Source organism: Columba livia, chromosome 24 (assembly GCF_036013475.1).
Source record: "Columba livia isolate bColLiv1 breed racing homer chromosome 24, bColLiv1.pat.W.v2, whole genome shotgun sequence".
Classification (NCBI taxonomy): domain Eukaryota; kingdom Metazoa; phylum Chordata; class Aves; order Columbiformes; family Columbidae; genus Columba; species Columba livia.
The window spans coordinates 682,696-701,286 of NC_088625.1; the positions used below are offsets into that span (position 1 = coordinate 682,696).

Consider the following 18,591-nt stretch of genomic DNA (forward strand, 5'->3'; position numbering starts at 1 on the left):
TCTTTCCCTGCCGTCCCCTTCTGAGAGCGACAGCGCTGAATGTGCCGTGTCAGAGCTGCTGTATTTATCCCACTGGTGCCTGTCGCAGCCTCGCCGGCTGACTCACACACCCGGAGATTCACTCTTCTCCTATAAAATAACAAATGAGATGCGGGGTTTCGAGGAAAGTTTCCTTGAGCGGCTCAGCTCCCACCATCACATCTCAGCGGCTCGCAGAGGGATTCTCGTGGGGCTGGTGGAAGGTGCAAAGGGACTCTCCCGAGCTTGAAGAAGCGTTTGAAGTGTGAGTGCTCTGCCCTAGCCAAGCAGACAACGCGGGATGCCCCAGCTCGCTTCTAGAGGCACCCGCACGCCACGGCAGAGCCTGACCCGCAGCATAAACCACCTGCTCCAGAGAGATGAGAATGAACGCAGGAACAAAGCGAGTCCTGCAGAACGCTGCAGCATCCCCGGTCCTGCTCCGTCACCTCCCCCTGCGGGACCCCTGCCACGGGGAGCGGCACCGCTGCTCCCACAAGCCCAGCCCCACTCCCTTCTGGGCTTTAAGCTCCTCCTGTTCGGATCAATGCCAGTATTGACACGGACGTGCTGCAGATCAAACCCGCCAGCCCTGTTTACACGGTGTGTGACTCCCAGTCAATAACCCTTGTCGGAAAAATCTGGTGTGTTTGCTCGATACAACCTTTGGGGCTGGGGAAACCACCCGGGCTTGAAAAAAAGCACCATTTTAAACAGGATTTCCTTATTTAAGCCTTTGCACAATATTGGAGTAATTTTCCTGCTGGTGTTTCCGCCCCGGCACAGAGAGAGAGCAGTACCAGCTCATGGAGAGCGTCCCGGTCCTCACCAGCCATAATAAGCTGTTAAGGAGCCAGACCTGGGGAAAAGGGACGTATGTGGGGAGCCAGGCACAGGTAAAACCAGAGGGTGGCGAGTGCCAACCTGCTGCCCTGTGCTCTGCACTTGGTGCAATGTTAGGATTGTGAGGGGACCCTGAAATCGCCCCAGGGCTGCTCTGCGGCCGAGCAGCGCTCGGTGCTGCAAGAAGAGGTGATGAGGAGCTCCGGTCTGGTGACAATTGGGTGCTCCCGGGCTCCCTCCTGCCTCTAGCACCGTGTCAGACCTTTCTGACCCCAACGAGAGGCACTTGCCCCCATCTCCTCCCCTGGCACTGGGGGAGAGTTTAGGGGAGAATTTCACATCTGCAGGGAAAGGCGCATTACTCAAGAGCCCGAGAAACATTCCCTGGCTGCTCGGATGCTCTTGGGAAAATCTGGTCCAACATATGCAGGCAATTAATCTGATATTAGAAATGCCCCAAAAAACTTCCCAAAAGCCAAATGAAAACAAAGCCAAAGACAGCCCAGCGGACAGCGCTGGCGGCTCGGGGAGCGCACGTGCTGCTGGAAGGAGCACCGCTGGCTTCTGAGTTTCCAGTCCTAGCGCCGCATCGGGAGCATCGTGGGAGCCGCCCCGGGAGGACACGCGAGCGGTGTGTGAACCATCGGGAGCAGGGACACAGTCAGTCCCACTGAGATGAATGGTGATAACTCATGGAGCTATTTTGGGTGGAAATCTCTCTGTTTCCAGCCACTCCTGAGCAGAGACAGGCCCCCGGGGAAGTGCTAGAGGATAATTGCTTCTCAAAGCAATAATCCCAAACAGATTAGCACCAAAACAGCCTACCATGAAATCTGGAGAATTCCAATCCCATTTTGGAGTAAACTCCCACCAGTTACGCAAGAATCTGTAGTTCCCTTGTGTACCTCTTTGCATGCTTCAGCAGAGTTTGTGGAGTCTATTTACCACATCTAAGACCAATTTCCTTCCCTTTGGTTGCTTTGAAGATAATTGAAGGTCCTTGCATTGTCTGCTTTCGAATGTAAAAGCCGGCTAATGCCGAAATCGATGCTTCCCAGTTAATGCTGCCTCTCCAGCGGCATCGAGCGGCTGTAACACAGCCCCGGGTGACTGGAGCAGCAGATCCCTGCCGGCCGGGTACTTTGTTAATCAGAGCAGGCTGGGCGCGAGCCCCGCACCCCCGGATAGCACCAACCCTATTGAGTTGTTAAGTGTGAATTGGCAGCTTTGGCAGCGCTGTGCCATAGGGGTGATCCCTCTCGGGGTGCACACTGCAGGCCCTGCGGCATCCCGCCCGCAGCCCCGGCTGCTGCAGGGAGCGGGTTGGTGCTGCCGCAGCCCCTCCTCACCCCCGCGGCCACGAGGACCACAAGGCAGGTTTTCCCGAGCCTGGGATGAATTTCACGTGAAGGATTGATTTTCCATGTCGAGCCGCAAGCAACAGCCTTTCTTCCTTTCCAGACAATGAAGATATATATCAAAGTTAGTTACTGTTGTTATCGTTAGTATTAGAGCCCGAAGGCTCTTCCCAGCATCCGTGCTGGGCATCACACCGCGACGCAGAGAAGCAGCCGCCGTCCTGGAGCGCCGGCGGTGCGGGGCAGCCGGTCTGTGCCCAGTGTCACCGCCATGGCACGGCCCTGCTGTCCCTGTCCTGACCCCCAGCAGCACCTGCCAGCACTCCAGCATCGCCCTCTGCCCCTCCCGTGCTCCCCCAGCAATGGCTGTCATCGGTCAAAGCTGCACAGGTGACATTTTTCACAGGTTTTGTCACCTGTAAAATGCAAAGGGAATGTGAAATTGTCCAAGGCTCTTCACGAGAGACACACACAGGGTGCGACTGTGGGATGGGATGGGGCAGGAGTGCCCCTGGGACAGTGGCCCCGACCCTGGTGTCCCCGGGGAGGCCGGCAGCCCCGGGCAGCACGCGCCAGCGGGCAGAGCCGAGATCCACAGAAAACATCAATTCCCTGCAGGTTCTGAATGGCAGCGGAAAAAGCCCCTCTGGGGAGCTGAGCTGCCGTGAAAGAAAAGCCTTGAGAGGGAGGAAGGACCAGAAACATCAGGCTGGCAGTGGATTGAATTGCACCACAGTCAATAAAAGCAGTGACCCCCGTGTGAAGCTGTAATGGGAGGTGGTTTGGGTGTTTAAGCCATAGACTCTCTCTCCACACGTGCCCGTCTCCTCCGCTGCTGATACCCGCACCCTAAGCCGGATCGCACTGAGCCATCCCACCTCGTATCCACACTCCACAGCCAGGATGGAGACACTGCTTGATGCCAATTACCGTCCTTCTCCTAATTGTTCCCTTGCCGCTGCCAGGAGCGGCCCCCTCCCCTGGAGCCAGGTGCCGGCTTGCATCGGTGCCGAGCTTCATTTTTTTATAACTTCCATAAAGTTTATTGTGTGGCAATGAAAACTCATTATTTCACCTAAGCCTGCTGGATCATGACGATCCGCCAGGCACTTTTACGAAGCCACTCGGCTGGGCAGAGCTGTGACAAGGTACCGGTCAAGGGAACGCACCCAGAGCCACGGCACGGGGACCTCTGGAAATCCCGGCACTGCTGGGGAGGCACCGCAGGGAGCAGATCTCTGCGTCCTTGTCCCTGCGCTGTCACCAGACCAGCAGCTGCTTCCCTGCATCCCTCCGAGGCAAACCAGCACGTTCCTGGTGTCCTGCGCCTCTCCAGAGCACAAGCATCATCACCCAATGGACCACAGCTCCTTTGCACAGTCCCCTCCATAAAAACCAAGCGCTTTTCCAGGAGTGTCACCCACGTGTCCCTGTTCCTGGCTACTGACCTGCAGGGGACTCGGGCTCTGCGGAAGGCGCAGACGCGGTTCGGCAGCGCGGAGCCGGCGCAGAAAGCTCTGCGCAGCCCAGCCAGCCGCCCTCTCCCCGCAGTGGCATTTGCAATCACACATAAAGGCAGATGTGATATGCAGAAGAGTGCTTGAACACGGGGCATACAATTTTAATCACGACCAAGGCTGACCCAGATCCTTTCGCATTTGTACATACCTGTTCCTGGCAATAACACCCTTGTCCTTGTACGACTAAATTAAAAGGTTTAGAAAGTACAAAAGTGGTGCGGAAGCTAATTGTATTCCTCAAAGACACTTAGAATAAGAAGAGGAGCTCAGTTAATTATGCAGAGAAAGGCGCTGGAGCTCCCTGGAAGCCGTTAATGTTTTAACGGCAGCCGGACGGAGGGTGGAAATGGGGCTGGAGCAGGTCCCGCTGCGCTCGGGCGCCCACGGGATCGGCTGCCTCGTGTGAGCCTGAGTGTGTGTCTCCAGAACCGTAAAAGCATTTTTAACCTTCATCTTCTACTCCTTGGGCCAGTGAACAGCTGTTTAACAAAATGGATCTGCGCAGAGCAATAATTTTGCTGCATTACTTAATATAGCTCTCGGCTAAAGATATAATTGAGTTGGTTAACTAATCAATCTCTCCATAAGCATAGATTTCATTTTGGTGCCCATTTACAAGAAAAAACAATAAGTATAGAAAGCCAGCGAGCTAAAGAACGGTAGTGACAGAGCCTGGGGATGCCGGAGTCAACAAGGTCTGAGCCTTTACTGGAAAGGTACTCAGCAAAATGGAGCGGGTGGGATGCAGTGGGCTGCGGCACTGGACTCCAGCGACTGTTCCAGCGTGCGGAGCCACCACAGCCCCCACCACCACCTTCCTGTTGCCCGAAAGGCGGGTGCCGGGTGCTGCAGTGTCCGTCTGTCACACACCGACCCGGAGAACCTGTCAGCGAACGCCCTGCCAGAGCTGCTGTTAAAAGCTTCCAAAAATAACCCCTCGAAGCGTCTCTGACTCAAGCCATCTAATTCAGGCGAAGGATTGATCCTCCTCCAACTGTTGTTTCACGGTGTTAAAAGCAAGATTGATTGTAAATTTATGTTGTAAAAGTGCATCATTATTTCAGCACATTAATGCAGCGCCTTTCTGTGCAAATTGATGTTATTTTTATGATGTTGTTTATGGGCTTGAATAATCGGATTGATTCTTAATTTCTAAGGCACTGTTGGGAGCACAAGAGGGGCCTCCGGAGCCAGACTCCGTCCCCGCAGCTCCAGGCGGGGCCGCGGGGCGAGGGGCAGGACGGGGACCTGGGGCAGCTCCTCTCCACCGCTGGGACCAACTCGCACCCCAAACGGAGCGCTGCCCCCTGGGCTGCCTCTGCCATTTCAATAGCGCGGAGCTGGGGGGGTCGACATCGCCATCGCGGACCCACGGCTCCCCACACAAAGCCACAGCGGGAGCTGCACCCAGGGACAGGGACAATGCCAGAACCAGGCACTCGGACGGCACTTTGCCAGTGGGACTGCGGCTCAGGCCACCCCCCAAAATGCGCGGCCAGGGCTGCCGCTCCTCTGGGTGGCGGGGATGCTGGACCCGGCGCAGTTGCCATGGCGAGCCCACCGCCCTGTACCCGCGCCCCATCTCCTCGCCAGGGGCTGTTCCTCTCCATTTCCTATCGAGTTTTCCCTCTGACGCTTCCAGATATGACAGACACAGAGGGTGACAAGCGGCTGCTTCTGCGGAAGAACTTTGTTATGAGGCTGTTTAAATCATTCTAATTACTCCAGAAACACACCATTAACTTTTCCAATGAGGTCTGCAGAGGGGAGACAGGGAAAAAAAAAAATCATATATATATATATATATATATATATACACACATCTAATGTATTTTATGCAGCTTACAGGAATAACACAGAGGAATAAGACAAGGGCAGGGAGAAAATAAACAGGCAACGCAATGTCCTGACATTAGGAATTCAGAATTCATTAGAAAAGCATTGATTGCCACGGACTGATTTAGCACAGAGCGTGATTCTCGGGAATACAGTAGAGCCCGCAGAACCGCATTGTGATTCAGAATTACTGTTAAAAACAAGAAACCGCAGTACTGCGAGGAGTCACCCGCAGCTCCTGCTCCCTGCTCCGCCCTGGCAGGACCCGCTCCCGCTCGGAGGTGTGAGCTCGGCTTAGGAAATCCCAGCTTCTGCCTGCTGGGATCAGCCCAGAGCCCATATTGTGGGAGGGAGATGTCCCCCCGGGACCAGGCGGGTCCCTGCCACCATCCCTCAGGAAAAGGGCATCTCCAGGAGGGCGATACCAGCGGAAAGACCTCGCCTGACTTCAGTTCCTCCGTTTGAAAGGAGATTTCAGCCTCTCTTCAGTTCTGGTTTGTGCAAAATCAAAATAGCAATGAGACGTCCCGCTCCGTCAGTCACTTTTGGGGCCGTCGGCTCAGGCCGGCCCTGTGTGGGTCGTTATCTCCCCGGCACGGCCCCGGCGCCCTGCAGGCAGCTGCAGGCTGTCCCCGCAGCTCGGGGCTGGGGACACGCTTCCCAACCGCTCCTGCGCACACAGCTCGTCAACCTCCAGCTGACAGGCGGGCGCTGCAAATGGGCTTTTCAGAAGGTTTAGGGGCAAGTTTCCCCACCAAAACCCCCAGCAGAGCACCCACGGTGGGCGCTGCCGCTCACAGGGTGCCAGCAAGGGGGACAAGGCGGGGACAAGGGGGTCACCTCCCCGGACCCCCGAGCCACCTCCCCATCACAGCACCAACCCAACCTCGCACCTTCCCACCCTGTGTTCAGATTGGGATCGCGGGCTGCGCTAATGAGCGTCACTAGCTCCCTAACTGCTAATTACTCCTCTCCCGCGTTGGGCATCCCTCCGTTAATTCAGGTGCTTTTTGCAGCAGCGCATCCCGGTGCTGCCCGGCCGGACGTCCCTGCACCGCGAGCCTCAGCCGCATCTCTGCGGTTTGGGGAGGACCCGGTCGTGCCCAGCGCCCAGCAGGATGAGCACCCGGCCACCCTGGGAAGAGGCACCACAGCCCGAATGGGAATAATTACGGGCTTTGGTAAAGGAAATCAATTCCCAATCATGAGCCGGAGTTGGGAAGGGGCCCAAATGGCTTTGTTGGGGCTGAACAACCTGTTTCCTGCAGTGGAAACATCCCGGCCTTGTTTGCCTTTACCCCAAGCTGCCACTAAATATTTTGGGTTGTGATCTCTTTGTTGGGAAACAAGGAGGGAAAAAAAATAAAAAGAGAGAGAGAAATCACCAGGGTTCTAAAAAGTGATATAAAATGGAGTTGTTCAAATACCATTTCTTCTTAACAAGGACATAAATGAGCCCCCATGGGCGGCTTTGGGAGCCGGGTGGGGACGGGTGGCCAGGGCTGCAGGACGGCCATGTGAGCTCCAGAGCAGCCAGAATCCATGGGACAGAACACCAACGGCACAGGGGACCCGGCTGCGGCGCCGGCCCCGCCACCCAGGGACCCTTCGGCATCGGGCTCGACCAGCCCATCTCCCGCTAAATGGAAACCCGGGAGATCTTGGATGGGAAGAGACACTTATTTATCCTTTCACCAGACGGCCTAATGAATAATTTCATGTTTGCAAAAGCTCATTTTGAAATTTGAAGACAAGAGATATATTGCCAAGACGGCTGGGAGACTGCAACATTAATTTTGTGCTGAAAGATTTACTTAAAAATTAGATTTTACAATTTTAATGCCTCCATTCTTTTCTTTAAATAAGCTGTGAAATGCAGTTAATTAGACTTAAACCCTAGAAGCTTAGACATTTGGGCTGCAGCATAAGCTACAAAAGAAAACGATCTTTTTCACTTGCAAATTAAATCTGAATTCCTGACGAGGGTAAACCTCCCTGTGCCCTCACAGAGCCCAATAACACCTCCTTGTGCCCTCACAGAGCCAAATAACACCTCCCTGTGCCCTCACAGAGCCCAATAACACCTCCCTGTGCCCTCACAGAGCCCGAGAACGGCTGCGGGGGGGCCGGGAGCAGGATGGGGTGACCCCAGCAAAGCAGGGGTCCCCAGCTGCATGCAGGGACAGGGATGCTCCAGCAGCCCAAGCCCAGTGAAACCCATTCAGCCCAATGCAGCCGCGTGTGCCGCAGCTCCCCTGGGATGTGCCGTTTGTCTGCCCGGAGCAGCCCGTGATGCTGGGGACACTAATTAATTTTCCAGGAGATCAGGCGGTGGCACAGCCGGCGGTAAATCCAGCACCGGCGGCTCCCGGGCAGGGGAAGCCCCGGGTCCCCAGGGGCCCACAGCTCCATTCCCATCCCTGCCCTGGGACATGTCCCCGAAGCACCGTCCTGGCTCCAGAGCTGCGGTGTTATTCGCGCTGGACTGCATGAGCACAAGCTTTTCATTCTAATCCCTCAGAAACACTTCATTATTCTGATATTGCCCATTCTTCGCTAAGATTTGTATTTTTATGTGAACCAAAAAAAAACACCTGCACCTTCACCCAAAACACCGAATTTCAGAACTATGGCTGAGAAGAACGTGGCAGCAGCCTCGGCCCGTGGTGCAGGTGCCGGGACCCGCAGCAGCCAATGGCACCCGCTCCCCATCCCAGGTGGGGGGAACCGCACTCCCCGCCAGGCAGCCACACAACGCACTCGCTCCCGCTTCCAACGCCTTTCTGTCCTGCAACTGCATCTGCTTTGCATCCCGTCCCACCAAGGACACATTATATATACGTATATATCTACAGGAGAGCCCTGGGGAATTCCTACTGGCACAGGGGTGCAAAGGTGCTGTTAAGGAAAGGGGGCGATGGCACCGGGGCGGTGATGCGGTGGGTGTCTTGGCAGCTTTGGCTGTTTGGATCAGTCTGCCCGTGTCTGAGCAGGATGCGGCTCTGCAGAGGCACAGCAGGTAAACTGGGAATAGCCTCAAATAAAAAAAGGCATCTCAGGGCCCTGGGGGAAATCCATTAAAACAGAAATTATGAATGGTGTTAAACTGCAGAAGACAAAACGATGTCTGTGTTTAGATGCTGAATTTACAGTAAACACCAAGTTCTCCCTGTGGCTGCTGTTGCATTTATTAATATTATTTGAACACATCACAGCGCCTGCATTCAAAGGGGGTTCCAACAGCAGCGATAAATCTTGTCCAGGTGCTTCCATGGAGGGGCTGCTCCCAGCCCTGCCCGAAGGCTTGGGGACAGCTCTAGGCTTGGGGACAGCCCTTCTCTGTGCCCTGGACAGGAGGCCCTTTGGTCCCAGCACCTCCCGCTCACACAAAACCCACGTTTCTCCCCGTTTTCGCCACCTTGCCAGAGACGACAAAACCCATATTGCAATAAGCGCCTGGCTCCGAGCGCGGCCGGGCCGTGTGTCAGCATCACTTTGCGATACCGGTGGCAGAAGGATCTCAAGATAATAGGAGCCTCTTCATCTTCAATGGAGCTGGATGGGAGCAATTGAATGTCTGCAGAAGATTACGAGCAGTTATGGATATTGCTTGTCATGCTGCCATCAGCAGCCGCCGTGTTCAATCGGCTGGGCACCAGCACTGCCGGAATGGCTAATGCCAGAAATGTTTACTGTGGCCAGCACGGGGTGGCCGCAGCCCTGGGGACCCCGGGCAGCTCTGTGCGGGGAGGACGATACCAGCCCGGACACCCGAAACGCCACCCCAAATCCAGCCAGACAGCCCTGCCTCGAGGATGGGGCTGGATAAATGGCGCGAAGCCGCCTGCACCCGCACGGGGACGGTTAACCAATTAATGCCCTTGGTTCCAAGCCAGGGAACAACTAGTTAATTACTGCGCTGTCCTTGCCGCAATGTTAGGAGGTAAACACGGGGTTACGCGCCATCTGGCTCCCAAACCCAAATGGTTAACCAGGAATATTCATTTTGTTCCTATTAAGTATAATTAACCACTAATTTGTAGGAGCCTTTTATTTCTATATAATTACAGGATATTTAACAAATGAGCTAGAGAAGGGTGGAAGCAGCAGGGGGACGGGGCTGGGTGCTGCTGTGTGGATGGAGAGCCGGATGGAGCGGGATGCTGGTGGCACACGGACCCACGTCCCTACGGCAGAGCCGGGAATCACTGCACAGGGGAGCCCGTGTCCCTTGGCACAGAGCAAGGACCCAGAGAGGAATGAGGTGCCTGTATCCCAATGACACCAGAGCAGAGCTGGGAGCAGAGAGTGTGGGGAACACTCAGCAGACCGGAAAACCAATACGGGTGCATTAGCCACTCTGTATCGCACCCTCCTCCCACCGTATCTGGCGTAAACACAAACCTGAGGCTTGACATCCCCTCCTGCTCCCGCAGGGCGCCATGAGAAAGAAGAGGAGAAGAAGGAATGGACAAGACCCACCGTTTGCTATTCCCGGGACCGGCTGACAGCACACAGAGGAGCCGCTTCTCGTCACGGTGACCACCTTACACCGAGCCGGCTGGGATCACCCTCACCCAGGACAAACCCTACGGCCCTCTCAGCATCCTCTGTGGAGCCGTTCCGTCACCCCAGGCCATCTAAGCCTGTTAATGTTTATGAAGCTCAGTTCCTGGGATCACAAGATAATCTTTCCCTCATTTACAGCCCCATTTCCCCCTTGAAGAGCCCAGCTATTTATTTACCTATTTATTTATCACCTCTCTCCCTCCCTTCCCTGCTGCAGCAGCTGCCTGTGCTGCCGTGGGACGGGCCCCACTGCCTCACGCTGCAGCACGAGCTGTCAGCAAGGAGCACAACCACTCAGATGGACACGGCATCCTGCATCCCGCACCATGACCTGCATCCCGCTCCCCATCTCTGCCCAGCGCAGTGGGTGCAGGACCAGGACACCTCACCATCTCACCGCTGCCACCAGCGAGTTCCCGGCCAGCGCCGTGGGAGAGGCGAGAGCAGCTCGCTGTCTCTTAGGAAACCAGCTGAACGAGCTCCAGAGCCTCCCCGTGCAAATCCTGCTCACGCTGCGCTCCGGGGCTGACTTGGGAAACAGTGTTTGACATATGTCTTGCCTGGTCACTTAAGCCATCGGTCTCTGGGCTTCGCCTTTCTCCAGGGGACTGCGGCAGAGCTGCAGCATCTCCCTCGATTTATCTGGGCATCTTTGCTAAAGATGCTAAAGCACATGGTTTGCTCACTGGGCATTCACCCCTCTGCCCTGTCTGTTCTCCTGAGTAAGGGCAATCCCACCCTGTCTCAACCACAAGTCCTGGATTACCCAAAGGAGCAAAGAGGTGTTTTCCATGCACCCTCATCCCCATGGTGTCACACGCCGCTCCCAGCCTTGATTTGGAGCAACACCTTGGCTGTGGGCAGAGCCACCGCCCTGCCTGCACCACGGCCAGCACAGGAGCCGCACACCATACCCACCCAGCAGTTATTAAATACATAACTGAAGCACCTTGAGCTGATCAGCATTTTAAACAAAAAAATCAAGGGGATAATTGCTTAATTTAAAGTGATTTATCCTGCTAAGTAACTCTTTACCATTGGCCTTTTTTAGGTGTTTAAGTGTATTTTTCATTAATGCTGCATAATAAAATAATTGCAGACATAGGGCAGAATTAGTCTCTTTTTTTCCCCGAACGTTGCAGTACAGAACAGCAGGCGTACTACGGGTATTTCCTGCCCTTTCTGCCACACGGCAGCGGGGGAGCTCGGCGCAGGCGGCGGGGCAGAGGTGGGATGAGGATGGGGATGAAGATGAAGACGCTGCGGGTGGTACCAGCCCCGGCCCGGCCGCGGAACCAGCGCCCGCCCGCGCTGCTGCGGGGGCTCCGCGGTGCCGCAGGGACCGGGGGGTGTCCCAGCCCGCTGGGGCTCCGCCGGTGCCGCCCACAGAGCCCCCGCCGCTCCGGGGCCGCCGCTGGCCGAGCCGGCGCACGGCGGGGCCCGAGCTCCCCCTCCCGGCTCCCGGGCAGGCTGCTGAGCACGGCGAGGGGCTGGGCTGGGTCTAGGGGAGCCAGGGCCGCTGTCCCACGCTGCTCCCCCCGGCCGAGCCCCTCCGGAGCATCCCACTGCGGCAGCGTCTCAGCCACCCCTCCCGGCAGCTGGGGCTGCAGCGGCGGCACAACCCAAACGCACCCACATGTGTTCTGGAAACGCTCAAGCATTTGGTGCTTTGCACAATTTTTTCACCCACACCTTCTTAGCCAAAGCAAAGTGGCCAAAAATTCGGGTTCAACCGTTTGGCAGAGCTGGCCCTTCCCAGCATCAGCAGGGAGCTAATTTGCCAGGTGTCAAGAAAAACACCCAGTCTCCTATACCTTCAGTCACCAGCTGCTTTCAAAGGTTCGCCTCACCCCGTCCCTGCTTTCTCATGATTAGTTGTGGGGAAAGCCGCCCAGCCGCAGCTCCTTGCGATTTTTGCAGGACAGCAAGCTGCAGTCGCGCATCCCGCGGAAGAAAAAACCTGTGGCTCTGATTTTTCCAGTAAAGACAAAGAGGAGGAGCAGGCAGGTGCTCCATGGAGACAGCCTCTCCAGAGCGGTTCACGCATGCATGGAATTTAATAGAGCTGTTTGTTTTCCAGGTACAGCCTGTGCCACTGTCAGGCAGCATTTGAGGGACTGGTGTCGAGCCTGACCCAGCAAATCTCTCCTTCATTGTCAGCCCCGTATTTGTTCCCACAAACTAATTCGGGGAAAGGAGCGATCCTGGCAGAAGGGCGGGAGCGGGGAGGGATGGGGTCCCAGCAGAGCACAGCTGGTGACAACCCGAGATGCCCCGTTCCTGCTCCGTCAAACAGCAGTGCCGGCGAGGCCGAAGCCAAGGTGGTCACCGGCATCTCAAGAAAGGAACAACCTCCTGCACAACTGCCCTCCTCCTCCTCACGGCCACCGCTGCGGCCTTGGAGTGCTTTAGATTTATATATTTGCCTTCCAGATTGCCCCGTCTCACCTTGAGAAGGCAACAAAAGCTTTCAGCATCAATTTCCAGGGAGCTGGCGCGGAGGGGCCGGCGCGGGGAGCCGTATTTCTGGGGAGCAGCTCCCAGCACCGTCTCTGCGTACCCTTGCCGCTAAGGTCATGTTGTGGCTGTAGATGTACTCCGGAACAACAATTACTCTAGATAAGAAAAAAATCTAACTGGATAAAGGGACAGCTAATCAGGAGACTACAAGCCCCCAAATTGCTCAAGGAATCCATATTGATCTGAACAAGATATCAAATGTAAAATAAAGGATTTTGCTCACTCCACAGGCTGCTCCAGCCCTGCAGCCTGGCACGGGCCCAGCAAGCAGAGGAGCCGCCAGCCCACACTCCTCTCCCGCAAGATAAAGCCCCGGCTGCCCCTTCAAAGGCAGAAGCTACTTTTTCAGCTTTTGCTCATGAAAAGCGCCTCCTGATTCCCATCTCCCCGTAAGCCCCTGCACAGGGCAAGAGAAACAGCTGGACTCTCCCTCTGGAAAGCAGAGCCCTGAGACCAGCAGCCCTGCCACAGCCGGTGCCCCGGTGTGTGCCGGTGCCCCCGGTGTGTGCGGATGCCCAAGGATGATTCCTTCCTTCATCCCGTGCCCTCCAGCCCTGTAAATCGCAAGAACCGAGTCTCCCTCTGTCTTTCTAACCCCCTCCCCATCTCCTCACTTATTTAAAGAGCTCTGGCGACTGATCGCCTCCCTGCTCGTTTCATGCCTGCTCTCTACCTTGAACCACGAGCGCTTTGATAGATGGATGGAGAGCTTTGGCTGGCTTCGACGACTCGCCCGTACACAGCGATGAAATACGAGGCTGTAATTCCTCCCATCACAGCAGATATACTCCCTGCAGCAAGAGCATCCATCCCCCTCACCCCAAACCAGAATATAGATGTATGAAGGGCTGGGCTGGCACTCTGCCCCGCGCCAGCATAGATCAGGGACCAGCGTGCTGACATCAATACACAAACACCAGCGGAGGGAACTTGGGCCTCAATAGCCATGGCTACTGCTCTGCGGAGCACAGCTGCTCTTGCCTGGCAGTTCCCCCCTCGCCCCCGCCGGGGCCGTGCGGCGAGACACCGAACCAGCCGGACTGTTTCCCAGGGATGCTCTGGCCCAGCTGATGCTCTGTGCCCTGCACGGGCTGTGACATTTCCATCTGCGCCCCGCTCAGCATCACTGACAGTCCCTGCTGCTTTTGGGGAGGCTGCTCGCCTCCTCGCTCACAGGGGCGTGTCACTGCACCCATCCCGCTCCAGCACAGCCCTCGATGGGAGCACAGTGCTGGGGAGCCTCTCCCAGCCCCACGCCGTCAGCCAGGCCCTGCCCAAGGCTGGGGGAGCGGCTGGGGACCCTGTCCCGGGGCCGCAGAGCGGGATGGGGCTGAGGAATGAGGCTGGTGGCCTCCCCAGCCCTGCGGAGAGCAGCCTGGCAGCCCTGAGTTATGTCTCTGCACCACACTCTGCTCCCACATCCATTCAGTACGGGAGTTGGTTTATGCTAAACAAACACTGCTTGATTATTAAAAGCATATTTATCGAGGCTTAGCAGCTCTGGTAGGAGAGCCGCGGCTGGAGCTGGTGCCAGCAAGGCGAGTGCTCTCCACCGCAGCGCTGCCCGTGTCCCTCTGGAGCTGCACACGGAGCCACCAACGTCAGCAACCTGTGGCTGGAGCCAGCATGGACAATCCAGCGTTTCCCTCCTTCTCTGCACTGTTTGCACCCAGCAAGGCGGCAGCGAGGGACGGGGCAGCCGCCCGGAGCACCAGCGCCCTTCGATGGGCACCACGGACCTGGCTGTGCAGGGAATCACCTTTGTCTCCAACAGTTCTGCTGCAGGAGGGGACTCAATGGCGGCTGGGAGAGCTCCTTCCTTTGCCACTTAAACCCAGCCTTCCCCGCCAGGCTCTACTCAGCCTCTGCCCCCTCCTGCTTTGGGCTGGTGACCGGAGGGAGGGGGGGCGGGAAGCCCCCGGTTGGGCGCTGCCCTCTTGGCTCCACAGGAAAGCATCTCTCTCCCACTTGTGTTTTGATGTTGCTATGGTGATTGCCGAGCGATAAATCTTGATTATTATTGCCCAGCGCTTTCAGCCACAAAAGCAACCTTTCCCCAGCCACCGGGGTGCCTTTGTTCCCACTCTGCACCCGCTCCCGGCTTTCCTGTGCCAAGCCTCCCTTGCCCGGGCACCTGCCCCAGCATTCGGGAGGATTGCGGGGCATCGTGCCCCATGCCCCTCGCAGCACCCGCTCCTGGGAGAGGTGATTTCCCCAGCATCGCATCATGTCCCAGCTCCAGACCAGTAAACCCACCCCTGGAGCCACACGAGCATCCCCAGACCATTTCTGCGCTGTTTGCCCAGCTGCAGCCAAAGCCTCTCAACCAGAACACCACGAGGAACCAGGGGCCCAACGGCCAGTCACCGGCTGTCCCGCGGTACCTGTGCACAGGCGACCCCCGGCCTGTCCCCCCCGCCCCAGCCTCCAAACCGGCACTGGAGATGTGAGCGTTGGACCCCCCGAGCGCACCCCCCGTTCTGGAGCGAGCTGCGCTGTCCCTCCTGGACAGATGTCATTTGCAATGTATATTCTGGGCTGCGCTTTCATCTCGGTCCCTTTCGTATTTTGCCAGAATATTTCTCTGTGTAATTTCACCCAGGGGGAAACAGGCGTCTGAAATTCTGCTTTTAAAATTCCCTTTCCTCTGCATCCCCAGCTTTCTCCCATGCTGGCTCCGCGCTCCGAGCCGGCACAGCCACAACTGGCGGTAAATCTATAAGCCAGCTCCCGGCCCCTTTGAAGTGCAACCGGCACTGCTTGGATTCCCTGACTTTTCGCTCCTTTTATCTTTCCTCCTATTTCACTTGTGGATATTCAGATCCGCAGATTACATTTGTCTTCCAAAATTGCTTTCTCAGTTGGTAGCTCCTTCCTCGGCTCGCTCTTGCAGGGTTTGTTCAGCCACTTCTGCAAACCCGCCTGTTCTGCTGGCTCCGTGCCGCGGTGCCACCGAGCCCTGGGCGGCGCAGCCACCTCCCGCCCTGTCCCGCACAGCCAGGGACCCCATCCTGCACAAACAGGGACCCCATCCCGCGTCCGCGACACGGGGACCGGCTCTGCCGAGCTGAAGCGCCCATGGAAGCCGCAGCGACAACCAGCCCAGCGCTCCCATCCATTTATCAAAGCTCCAGCAGTTCCTCTTTCAGGGTGAGCAAAACAATAAAACACATTGAGCATAGAAAGCGGCATCCAGAACACTGTATTAAATGCACAGAAAAAAAATAAAGTAGAGACCTGTTGGCTCATGCCACCTCTTGTTCTATATCAAATGCCTCGGTCCCAGACTAATGGTGTTATGTAGACTGTTATATTGGTTCTTTGCTTTACGGCACTGTACATCCACCCCTAATGCTGGAGATTTATTCTCCTCCACTCAGCAATTACTTGGCACATTGTCCTCGAGTGCCGCTCGCTGCACCGTGCCGCGGTGCCCGCTGCCAGCCCTGCCAGCTGTGCCAGGGCTCACCGCACCGCTGCCCGGGCACCGACTGTGCCACAGCCTGCGGGAGAGGCAGGATCGGCTCCCGACCCCACTGGCTCCATGAGTCACCCTGGGCCAGCAGCCCCCGCCTCGTCCCCCCATCCCTGCCCCGTCAAATCCTCCTCTGCGCAGCAATCGCAGCTCTGCACCACACAAAACCGGGGGCTCCCCTGCCCGGGGGCCCGGCCCGGACCCCAGGGGGAAAACAGGGACTGGGGAATCTGCATTTGAGAACCCACCAAACACCAGTCCCAAAAGGAATTTGCTGCTTGTCCTGAAATGTGAATTGGAGTCTGGCACTGGCGTATCTGCCCCCGTGTCCCCCCATGCCCAGCGGAGCCACGCTCATGCCAAAATCGGGTTTAGCATCTGCAGGACTATCAGCAGGTGCGCCAGGATGTCGTGCTACAGGAGGGTAAATCAGTTCCTTCCTCAGCATCCGACTCGACTGAAGGCCTCATTTAAACATTTATCGCAGGGCACGGTGCACAATCCTCCTTACAAACGGAGGCGTTACCGGGCTGGGGAGCTGCCACGCCGCACAGAGCACCGGGAGTGTTTTGTCACCCTGATACCATGTCGCACCTGTGACTACTGTTCGCTCAGGAGGTGTAATGATCCTTTTTAAATAGCGCTACTATCATTAAAGTTTTATATAAACCTTCCCAAAGAAGGAGAAGGGGGAGAACAGTCTTTGAAACCAGCTCGCAAAGGGATGTCAGAGGGAGAAAGAGGCTTCGCATGGCACCGCACGAGCAGCAGCATCCCCTGCCCACCCGGGGCGCTGCTCCCTGCACCCTACCTGCTCCAACAGTGTCCCCCACCCCTTTGACCATGTCCCTGCCCCAAGCTCCACGCAGCTGCCGAGTGTTGTTTTTTCTGAGCATCCTCACCCAAAGCTGTTCTTTGGGCACTCGTTTCAGCGGAGGCTGGAAACATCAGAAGCAGCAGATTAAATTGCAGATCTGCAGCGCGGTGCTGGCTGCTGCCTCGGGCAACATGTTGGGCTGCTTGGCGGGATTAGCCGAAGCTCTTGAAGCTGTGCAGCCCAAGCCAAACGCCGGCTCTGCGTGCGGTGCACTCGGGCACCGTGCCAGGCTGCGTGCTGGGGAGCACGAGCTGCCCGGGGAAAGCGGGGCGCTGAACCCCGCTTTGTGCGGGGAAGGGCTGCAAAGCAGGGGGTTTGAACATCCCCTCGGTTTGACTGGGAGTCAGGTCCAAGCAGAGGAGCTGCCTGTGCCACGGGGGTGTCCTTGTCCCCCTGTGCCCTGCGCAGAGAGGGACAGCACGGAGCAGCTTGGCCCTGGCTCGTCGGTAGGGCCGTGCCGGGGCAGGCAGCACCTCTCCCCCACGGACAGGACTGACAAACATCCCCACGGTGGCACACGCTGCTGCCCGGGCTGGAACAGAAATTACAGGCTCTTAAGTGCAGGAGGAGGGATTTACGATCCAGAGCTATTAGCATTTGGCACGAGTTCCCCGCAGCACATCACCCGGGCACTGAAGCTGGAGAGATTTACGGGAGGTCAGGGCTGGGGGGGGACACACGCGTAATCCCTAATAGCACCGCACTAATTCTCCGCAGGCAGCAAGGGCTGCGGCAGCGCGATGGACTCACAGATAAGCAGATTATCTTGTCCTGCCTCACAGAGGAGTGCCGACCCCTGACTCGCTGAGCCCCAGATTAAGGCTGAATTACCTCCAGGATGGAGGTTTTGTGGTGGAGGACGGCAGGTCCTGAGAGGCAGACGGAGCTTCTCCCGCCAGCCCATTTTGGGGAGATGCATCATGCTCAGCAGCCTGAGAGAGGACAGAGGGACAACGCACAGAGCCTTGCTGCCAGCATTCGCGTGCCCTGGGCCGAGCACATTGCAAAAATCCAGACAAACAGATGCAAAAAAACACGTAAGTTAGAAGAACTACAAGACCCGTCCTCGAGCAGAAAGAATCAGCCCGCTCAGTCAGAGGCTGCTGAATTAGGTGTGATAACACCCGCTCGCTCCGGGCAGCCTGCGACTCGTTAGGAGCGATACATCATTATCGACCCAGGGAGACAGAACCGCACGAAGCAGTGAGACGAGGAGACCATGACAACACGGCGCAAGTCGCTGTTGGTTGCGGGGGCCGAGCACCCCCGCAGCACCCCGGGAAGAGGAGCAGCGGCCAACAACGCGAACCGGTGACGGGAACACAGAGGGGCGCAGGGACAGCCCGGGAGAGGCGGCGGAGCAGGACACGTGTCGCGCTGCGTGCCGAGTCGCTGCCCGTGCTGCGGATCAAAGCTGCGGCAGCTCGCTCGCTTCAGGTATTTGCTCAGCACCGAATTGTGAGCAGATTCAGCCACTCCGATGGTAAAGCCTGCAACAATAAAGTTATCCTCAAAGGGCGACTTTCAACTCCCTCGGATTTTGCCTTTTTTTTTTCCCCTTGCTTTCCACCATTC

The 18,591-nt window shown here is 56.9% G+C and overlaps 1 long non-coding RNA gene across 1 annotated transcript in view; it reads right to left on the reverse strand.

Moving 5' to 3' along the window:
* LOC135576281 (uncharacterized) overlaps positions 1–18,591 on the reverse strand; it is an 85,607-nt gene that overhangs the window by 53,602 nt on the left and 13,414 nt on the right. The gene's annotated exons all lie outside the window — the stretch shown is intronic.